At 35.6% G+C, this 11,195-nt stretch overlaps 1 long non-coding RNA gene across 1 annotated transcript; it reads right to left on the minus strand.

The window, feature by feature from the left end:
• Window positions 1-1,751: 1,751 nt before the first annotated feature.
• LOC149136796 (uncharacterized) lies at window positions 1,752-7,909 on the minus strand. Its single transcript, XR_016240945.1, has 3 exons — window positions 7,886-7,909; window positions 3,737-3,804; window positions 1,752-2,158 (listed from the first exon to the last, which is right to left on the minus strand). It is a non-coding gene; the product is annotated as an uncharacterized LOC149136796 (long non-coding RNA).
• Between the last annotated feature and the right edge of the window lie 3,286 nt (window positions 7,910-11,195).

Here is an 11,195-nt window from a genome sequence, read left to right on the forward strand (position 1 = left end):
TCTGGATACTCCATCTCATCAGGCTCGCATTATTGGCATCACCAATACTATTATTAGCAAAACACACACATCATCCAAGAGGGTGAAAGAATAATCGACGGCACGCAACCTACCATCGTTATTTTCTTACAAAATGTAAACAAACCAGTCAACCGAAATCCAGCGACGTACACCGCCCGGTTTACAGCGTAAAAATCCCTTGCCAAAAATTCATCCCCCATGTACATCAAGATTTCCTATCGGATCTTCCTATAACGATAGTGTATTAATTAATTCATTAATTATACCCGCCCACGCCCACGCACCGCACACCACCACCCACAAGCCCACACCTACACCCACACACACATATACCTATACTTAGATAATTTGTAGCGGCTCGCTGGCCAGATTCTTGCGTTTCTAAAGGTATTTACAGATCTGCAAAGCTGTTTCTACAGCTATTGTGTCTGAGTGTTTTCTCTATTTACTTCAAACACCTTATTCGATGTATCAAAATTTGTTCAGAAAATTATATATAATCAAACTGTCACGATATGTAGTTAAAAACGAAAGGTTAGGGACCTGCAATCCCAGGTGAAACAGAGAGCACTGAATGAGTTTCATATATGCAGAACATGAGCAAAGATAGATCACGAAGAGACCAGATCATAAGTTTGTAATTTTGCTTTATTCAATCATTTAAAAAGATAACGCCGCTCTGTGGTTATTCACAGAAATCTTAAATACTACTTTACTCATTGTAAATCAACTTTAACTGTTAACCAGTGACTATGTAGCCAACAAGTGCATAGCATCCTTTTTATTGAATCATTTTCACAATTATATATGTAGTACAGTGGTTAGAGCAGAGGACTCGCTGTCGGAGGATCGCGGTTTCAATTCCCAGACTGTTGTGTGTGTTTATTGAGCGAAAACATCTAAAGCACTACGTGGCTCCGGCAGGGGGTGGTGGCGACCCCTGTTGTACTCTTTCGCCCCGTTAAAGCTCTGTTGCACTGGTTTTCCTTTGGTTTCCTTTTTATTTTGTACTTGTTTCAGTCATTTAATTGCGGCCATGCTGGAGCACCACCTTGAAAAGTTTAATCGAACAAGTCGACCCCAGAACTTATTAATTCTTCAAAGCCTAGCACATATCTTCTCGGTTTCGTTTGCTGAACCGCTAAGGTACAGGGATGTAAACACACCAACAAAGTTGTCAACCGGTGTTCGTGGGACTAGCTCGAATACAAAGACACATACACATAGGCACATATATATATATATATATATATATATATATATATATATATATATATATATATATATATATATATATATATATATATATATATGAGAAGCTTCTTTCATTACTGTCTACCAAATCTACTCAGAAGACATTTGGCTAAGGTGCCACGCAGGGGGAATATATTTTCTCTTTAATAGTGATTTTTTCATCTTAATTACTTGGTTTTGGGAGAATTACGTACATTATTCAGATGTTGTAGGCACGCCAAGTTAAACCACGACTCGTGGAGGATGTGTAACAAACCTAAACCACAATAAATATTTCAATGTTCTGTCTTACGCCTATACTGACTAGAATTAGTCATGTGGAACTTACATTTTATCCTGGCATTAAGATTAATGAGATAAAATGACTGATCAATTTATCAACTACAATCTTTAATATTCAACAAGTGTTCAACAGAGTGATGTTTCTAGTATTAGTTAGTAACATTTTAGAGAAATGAAGTAACACAATCAGACAATTATAAATCAAGAATGATTTCGTATTCCTAGATATATTTGGTATTATAAGCATGAATTTTACGTAGAACAGATATAGAAACCCAACTGATATGTGAGAGATATTTTCGACGGTTTTCTCAGTGGTTTATATTTAGTTTCTCTTCAAAATTATTGCTTATAATATCATATATCATTGATTTTATTCCGTGAATTGTATACAATAAACAAACGCCGAATATAATTCATGGACAACGAACAGCACACTTCGTAAAATCTTCTATTGTTCCTTTACGCCAATGTGATCTATAACACTGATATCGACATTTGCAGTTCTCTTGAAAACACTTCTGCATAGACTCGTAAGTAAGGAGAATATTTTTACTATTAAGATCTTTCTGGCAATCAAATGGGCATTCCACTTCACCGGCTAAAATTAGACAATCAGAAAAGCCTTTAAATAACAGCCTTTTAATAACATACTTTTAAATATTTAAAAACGAAGGTAAAGATACATTGTATTTTACTGCATTCATTAGATACATGTCTTTCTTTGAACCTGGTTTACACAGTTTCTACTACAAAGCACAACGTTCAACGTGTCCACCGTTTAAAACAATTTGCTCTCAACGCATATATCTCTCTATAATATCGTAAATAACTCCATTATTCCGGCACCCATTTCCCATACCAATTTGTCTTTGAACTTCCTAATTTTATCTTTATTGTAGACGACACAAAATCAGTTGATCTGACCTCTAATGATTTTAATTGTTCTGTTTTTCATTAATTTAATTGCTCTGAATTATTTGATAATTTGGATGAAATACATGAAGCAATTTACAAACAACGATATATTGCTGTGATAGAGTCAACATGATTGTTATATCATTTACAAATGCGAGACACTTACTCCTGGAAATTGTTTACTCACTCTCAACGACAGTGGTAAATATACTAGAAAAGCCTATTGATGATTTTCATAGAACGTTATGTTTTATGTGATGGTGATAATACAGCTAGAAGAGATGTTCTTAATGTACAACTACACAGACTCGGGATCTCAAATAGGACATTCCAAATTTTCATGATTCTGAGAAAACTAAAAAGTAAAGTATATTCTAGAGAGTAGCATCTCTAATAACGAAATATTGAACAAATAGGTTAAGAGAAGTATTGAATCTGTAAAAGAGGGATCATAGTGATGACATCTATTATAGTGAAGAGACTCTGATATCGGTTAGATTCATGTAAGGTAATAGATCAAGTCTCCAGTGATTATATCTTTGGGAATAAACACTGAGAATGGGGAAATGCTCAAAATCATGAAAGAAACTTATTGTTTATGTTGGCTTCCATCATATATGTGATACTGCAATTGGTAATGGAACCTTGATCTGTAATTATCCATTATTTGGTACGCATTCCAGTAAAGACAATATGAATAGCGCTCAATGTAGCAATGAACGACGGTTTTTGAGAGTGATGAAAAAGGCTCCGCAACCAACGTTGATTTGCATATGTATGTCTGTGTATCATATTGAGATTTTATGTGTTTCAGTATGTTATGTTTCGTTCTAAATATGGTATTTACATAGCCGTGTGATAATCACAATCACACTTATGAAAAACTAAAGGAATAATCGGTAAATGTGTGATTTGCTTCAATGAAAGGATAGAGCAAAGGAACTTCGTCGAATGAAATGGAAGGAACTGTAGCAGAATGCATTTACGATATTATTGGTGGGATAAAATTCCTGGAAGTGAATATTCAGATGTAGTCTGTTGAAGCGAAGGGCTCGATTAAGGGTTATATTGAGATATTTTTATCTATAAAATGGATGTCGTATATAGGGAACTTGTTAACAGAGCATACTTTTCTGAATTGTAATTCTCAGACAAATTGATTCTAGATAGTTATGAAATTGCTGCACCGAAATTAGATTTAGATGCGCAATTTGACAAGGGTCGAAAAATCATTTAACGAATGGGTGACCAGTCTTCTTACCTTCGGTCAGGGCAATCATCATGTATATTCCCAAGAAGATGGGAAAGAGTATAGAATTCATGTTGAACCTGTAAAATTTATAAATACCAACATTATATATATATATATATATATATATATATATATATATATATATATATATATATATATATGTATATGTATATATCTATACACACACACATATATATATATATATATATATATATATATACATAAACACACATAGGTATTATGTTTGTATGTATGTCCATATATATATATATATATATGTATATTCATCTATATATATATATACATATATATATATATATATATATATATATATATATATATATATATATATATATATGGTATGACATCTCTTGCTATATCTGTGAACAATATACATCTGAGCCACAATGTAGAAACATATGAACAAATATTAAACTTACCTACAAATATTATTTTAACAGTAAGTTAGGACAACAAAAGTATGACTGGGATCCACATATTTGCTGTGCACAATGCAATTCGTTGTTAATAGCTTGGATGAATAGTTTTTAAAAATGCTATGCAGATCTCAATCCCTAGGGTTTTGCGTGAGCTGAAAAACCACAGCAATGAATATGGTTTGTGTTTGACAAAGATTAAGTCTCACAAAGAAACTAATACAATAAACCTTCTATTGAAATTGCGAGTCAGCAATAAAACGAGTATCACATAATAAAACAAATCCACCACACAAGTTCCACCAGCAACGGCAACAGACAGTAGTTCATCTGAAGATTCTGCTAGTGATGTAGAAATAGGGATAGATGGTGTATATGTTCCAGATGTCAATACTTCCTCACATTTGTCAAAAGGAAGTTAAACGACTTAGTGCGCAATTTGGAATTACCAATATTTAGAGGCAGACATGCTTGGTTCCAGATTTCAAGAATGGAATCTTCTCCAACCAAACACCAAAGTTTCCCATATACGCCATCGCCATTTACAGTTTTCATCATATCACATCCGGGAGGAAAACGTTTGTTTCTCCCATGATTTCAGTAGTCTGATGGAAAGGATTTAATTTTCGCTATGACTCAAAAACTGGAGACTGTTCATGGACTCTTCTAAAGCTAGCCTTGAAGCAGTATTATTGAACAACGGCAATACATGTCGTATTACCGCTGGCTTTAATGAGACTTATTAATCAATCGAACTGCTGCTAAGATTCACGAAATATGAAGATCGCATATAGAATAATATGGTGATCTTAAAGTTATATCATTACGTTTTGGGTTATAGTTAGGCTACACAAAATATATGCTCTTTTGTGTCTATGGAACAGCAGAAATGACAACAACCTCTCCAGAAACATGATTAGCCATCTACAACTAAACACGTTATTGGTAAACACAGTGTGAAACACTCAGCAGTTATTCACCCTCAGAAAGTATGTCTTCCACCATTTCACATTAAACTTGATTTTATGAAAAATTTCACTAAGGGTATTATTCATCAAGACAGTGGTTTCTAATATCGAAAGGATAAATTCAAAGGAATATATTGACAGATGCTAAGCTAGAAGCTGGGGGTTTTATTGGACCACAGATCCGCAATGTAATCAACGACTCGACATTTCTGTCAAAACTTTTCTTGAAAATCACAAAACTCAAAACATCTGTGAGCTCGTAGTAAGCATGCTTAAATATTAAGAAAACTTGGGATGCATTTTTTACATTCTCATCTTCTTCCCGGCCTACCCTGGAGTTGTGGGTGACGAGCATGGTGAACGCTTCCCCCAACAGATCTCAGTTATTGAAAACAGATACCAAGATAATTTCAACCCAAATATGATGGGAGGTTCTTGTTGGTTCCTGCAGAAAGAGAGCTTGTCATCCTACAAGGGACAAAGGAAAAGGAAGTACCAAAGCTTCTTTTAAAAGCAAGAAGTTACCTTTCGTTAGTAACAACAAAATACTAATGCGCCAGAGATGAGTGGTTGGTTGTAGGGACGGTAACTTCACTAATGGGATTCCACTGTCTTCTTTAAGTCAGAATAAAGGAGGAAAGATATTCATGTTAACTAATTATCTTGGTATACTTATGTTGTTGTTGTTGTTGTTGTTGGCACTCCGTCGATTACGACGTCGAATGTGCCAGTTGATCCGATCAACGGAACAGCCTGCTCGTGAAATTAACGTGCAAGTGGCTGAGCACTCCACAGACACGTGTACCCTAAACGTAGTTCTCGGGGATATTCAGCGTGACACAGTGTGACAAGGCTGACACTTTGAATTACAGGCACAACAGAAACAGGAAGTAAGAGTGAGAGAAAGTTGTGGTGAAAGAGTACAGCAGGGTTCGCCACCATCCCCTGCTGGAGCCTCGTGGAGCTTCAGGTGTTTTCGCTCAATAAACACTCACAACGCCCGGTCTGGGAATCGAAACCGCGATCCTCCGACTGCGAGTCCGCTGCCCTAACCACTGGGCCATTGCGTCTCCACTAGATATACTTAACATAAAACGTAACTCGGAATATCCGCTTAGATGGCTTTCATAATAGAAACGGCAGGAAAAAATGAACAATAGAAGTTTTTGGTTACAAAAAGTTTGGACGCGATTACAGGTATTTAAATATCGGATTAGAAATTAGCATCAGAAATGTGGTAGGAGTCAGTAGTTTAAATGTCTTTAACAACAAAACAAAAAATGAAATCTATTGCGTCGTGTGTACATAGACCTTACGCAAACATTCTTTAATTATTCAAAACTTAATACGGTCGCTACTTTAACATCTGTGACAGATCTGTTTACTTCATATGTATTAAATCTACATCCAAACGCGGGTATATGAGCCCTAAATAAAACCTTATACAACGACTTGCAGCAACAAGTAACTTCTTGCAATATATTTGTCACTTTTACTTCTTATAAAATGGGTTGTTCTCTTTAGACATTCATGCAGTGTGTTATATATTTCTACAGTAAGTCTAATAATTGCACCCAGTTCTTCTATATACGTATCTCCTGGGATTCGTTCATACTAATAACGTAATGGACACTGCCTAATTTTAGTTTCACAAAACGTCAAGCATTTAACGTTTTCTCCACGTCATTTCCTTATATGAATATCAAACACATATATCTAAATAGACTGGTCGCACTTAAAAACACGCTAAGTACTGAAATATGTCCATAATACCAAGATTTTTTTCAAATTGTCCTCGAAGTTCTTGATATAACTTAGCTTTATAATGCAAAGTTGTACTCAATGTTTCTAATACGTGTATGACATTCGATTTGTATTAGTTTTTCACATAATCCATATTCAATCCTGGTAAATAACATAAATCTGGATATTCGTACATTGAGAGCCTATTATCCACGAAACTCCTGTTGAAAACGAAGCATAAATGAATTAAAGAAAATTTAATTAACCAAGATAAGTTCTGCTGACGGGAGAAAAATGAATAACGTTCCAATTAATAATATATCAATCGAAATACATCTAAAAAAAACCCTCAAATAGTTACAAACTCAAACACACAATCGCGCGCGCATATACTTATATATATATATATATATATATATATATATATATATATATATATATATATATATATATATAGAGAGAGAGAGAGAGAGAGAGAGAGAGAGAGAGAGAGAGAGAGAAGGGGAGGAGGAGAGGAAGCCATATGGGCTTATATTTTAGTATTTGCCTTTTGCTTTTGCCTCAACAAAGCTTGATATCTGGTGGTGGCGACTTTACGTCACCGAAATTGAGCGGTTCGGCAACAGACACCGATAGAATGCGACGTAGATAGGTAGGTAGATAGGTTGGTGCAAGCTTGTTTGGGTGACTACGCAGTTGGCTTTGAAAGTACACGGTTTCGAGTTCAATCAACTGCATTAACTTGAGAGAGGGCCACCGTTCACTTTCCACCGTTCACTTTCCACTGAATAAGGAAATAGTGAGGAAGCCCTACATGTAACACAGAAATGTGTGTGTTTTGTCTGTCTCGCACCAGCACTTGATAACCGGAGATGGTTTATTTAGGGTTGCAGTCTAATGACTAAAGCAAATAAACACAGACAGACACAGACAGACACAGACAGGCAGAAAGAAAGATAGATAGAGAGAGAGAGAGAGAGATAAATGAAAATAGGAAGAATAAAACTTACCAGGAAGTATTTCTTTGTATGTGATGCAGGAGGTAAGAATGCTCTTATATAAGAATCATACGCCAAGCTGTCACAAATATAACACCTTCCGAGTTGTTTATCACTTGTTTATTTCAATGAAAGTTTTATTATAAACCTTCAAAATAGTAGTTATTGAGATTACACTTGTGTCAAGAGTCACGTTTACAGGCCAAATTCCCGGCTATTATCTGTTCGCATGCATTTTCAAAGAGTAAGGAAAATACCACTACTTAGAGAGATACCTACACACACACACACACAAACACATACACAAACATATTTGTAAGATTAGTGTATGTGCTCATGCATATGTGCATTTTGGAGTATGCACGTAAGCATATATATATATATAGTCACAGATGTGGCTGTGTGGTAAGAAGCTGGCTTTCCAACCGGATTCGGTCTCACTGCATGGCACCTTGGAAAGGTTTCTTCAACTAGACCCTCAGGCCGATCAAAGACTTGTGAGTCGATGTGGTAGACGGGAACTGTAAGACGCCCGTCTTATATATATATTATATATACACGGGTTGGACAAAATAATGGAAACACCTTAAAATTTCAAACAAATTTATTTTAATATGAGGTAGGACCACCTTTGGCAGTAATTACAGCTTGAATTCTACAAAGTATGGACTCGTACAAAGTTCAATTGTTTCCAAAGGAATTTTTGTCCATTCTTCAGCCAAAACAGTCTCCTCTGGTGGAGGATATCGACTCCTTGTTTTTTCTAAAATGCACCATAAATGTTCAATAATAGTGAGATCTGGGGACTGTGGTGGCCAGACAAGATGTTCAAATTCACTTGAATGATCCTCGTGCCATTCAGTAAGAATTTTAACTGTGTGAATTGGTACATTATCATCCTGAAAGATTGCGCTTCCCTCCGGAAACAGTTCCGCAACAATAGAATAAATTTGATCAGATAAAATGCTTAAATAGTCTTGACTATTAATTCTGCCATGAAGGGAAACCATTGGGCCGGCGCATTTCCTAGATATAGCCCACCCCAGATCATCACAGATCCTCCTCCATGTTCAACACTTGGAAGAAGGCAGTCTGGACCAAATACTTCTTTTGGCTGTCTCCACACGTATACTCGGCCGGTGGTCGGAAATAAGGTAAAGGATGACTCGTCCGAGAAAATAACATTCTTCTGCTACTCCAGGGACCAATTCTGTAGGTTTTTAATCCACTCTAAACGATTTGCAACTTTGTTTTTGAAAGTAATGGTTTTTTTTTTATTGCAGCCCTCCTTTGAAATCTTGCTTTGTGCAACGACCGGCGAACAGTTTTTTGCTGAAACTGGTTCATCGAGGTGGTCATTAACCTTTGCAATAATTTTGGGAGCTGTACTTATGTGATCCTTTCTAACAATTCGCGTAAAAATCTGACGGCCCCTATCTGAAAATTTTGGTTTCCTTCCGGAGTTTTGTTTCGACGAGGAGGCTTTTTCTTCTTTCTCAAAGGTTGTCATTACTTTCGGAAGAATACTTCTTGATACACCAAACATTTCGGCTTTTTTCGTTACGCTAGCGCCTGCCATACGAGCATCAACAATTTGACCTCTTTGAAAGTACGATAGATCTGTCATTTTAATGAATTTTGACTATCTCTTTCTGATGATATCTGAAAAGAAACAGCAATTTTAGCAAAACATATTCAGCAACTCTAATAATAAATCCAAAAACATAAAAATAAACAAGCATTTGTCGGTTTTATAGCTATTTCAAAATTATGATGCTATGTGTTTCCATTATCTTGTCCAACACCGTATATATTTATATATATATATATATATATATATACAGACACATGAGCAATGCATAGCAGCGTTACCCGCGTGTTATCACATACACCCATATTGTATTATTTGTTCCTTTCTTATGGACAGAATAAGCACGGCTGCTATATTTTGAACTGGATTACTGGCATAATGGAAGTTATAGCTTGCTTAAAAGTGAAGCATAGAGGGTACAATTTCCATGGGTTTATAAAATAGAGTTTGTGTGTGTCTGTGTGTTTGTGTGTGTGTGCGCGCCCGTATCTCCCTTATGGATTCGATAACTGAGTTGCCGAGTTTAGACGTATGGGGTATCAAAAAATTCAGTAATCTTAACAAGTGATATTCGTATCCACTTCAACATGGCTGTCCGTTTCAATGGACTCTACTGCAATTTTTTTTAACCCTAAGAGGAAATTTCTTCTAGCTTGTTAATGAGGCAGAGCTGCATACGATAAATTGCGAGAAGGGGACCGAACCACCACCACTATCTATCAACGGGACCAGGAGACTCGTCCTGGTTCGGGTTTTTTCTTCTACTTTTCAGTACTGGACACCTGGTCAGCTAAAGATGGCTGTAACTCGACTCTGCTCACAATATATATAAAATGGTAGTAGAGTACGTTCGAACGGAGAGACATGTTGAAGTGGCTACGAACATCATCTGTCAGTACAACTATAGCATTGATCTCTATGAGAGAGTTTTGTACTAGCACCTCTGTTTGTTGCAAAATCAGCGACTGTGGGGTCGCTTCGAATATATATATATATATATATATATATATATATATATATATATATATATATTCGCTTGGAATATATATATATATATATATATATATATATAGTCGCTAGAATGTGGTAGGGGTTCGCTCCCCTGCTCGCAATTTATCAGATGCAGCTCTGCATCATCGTTAACCAGGTAGAGCAGATGTCCTCTTGGGGTAAAAACATTGCAGTAGAATCCGTTCGAACTTTCAGCCATGGTGAACTGGCTCCGAAAATTACTCCGGATATATATATATATATATATATATATAAATGTATATATGTATATGTATATATATACAGACACAAAACACATATATGTATAAATATATATATATGTAAATATATATATATATATATATATATATATATATATATATATATATATATGTGTGTGTGTGTGTGTGTGTGTGTGTGTGTGTGTGTGTGTGTGTGTGTATATACTTGTATATATACATATGTATATTATATATGAGACAAGCAATAGTTAACAGTCACAACATAATTTTTTCTTTGTTGAAGTAAATTTGACTTACAGCTGTTTCTAATGATGACGACTGGAAACAGCTGCATGTCAAATTTATTGCAATAAAGAAAATCATGTGTAATCATCATTATTTATATCCTGTCTTGCATGTATCACTGTGTGTAAAAAGCAGTAAAACCAGGGATTTACAATATAGAGTGGTGATGAACTATAACTCCCGACCCCTCCCACCTGAGAATACGTGCAGTTCT

The sequence above is a fragment of the Octopus bimaculoides genome, chromosome 3, assembly GCF_046866305.1.
Source record: "Octopus bimaculoides isolate indiv1 chromosome 3, ASM4686630v1, whole genome shotgun sequence".
NCBI classification, from domain to species: Eukaryota; Metazoa; Mollusca; class Cephalopoda; order Octopoda; family Octopodidae; genus Octopus; species Octopus bimaculoides.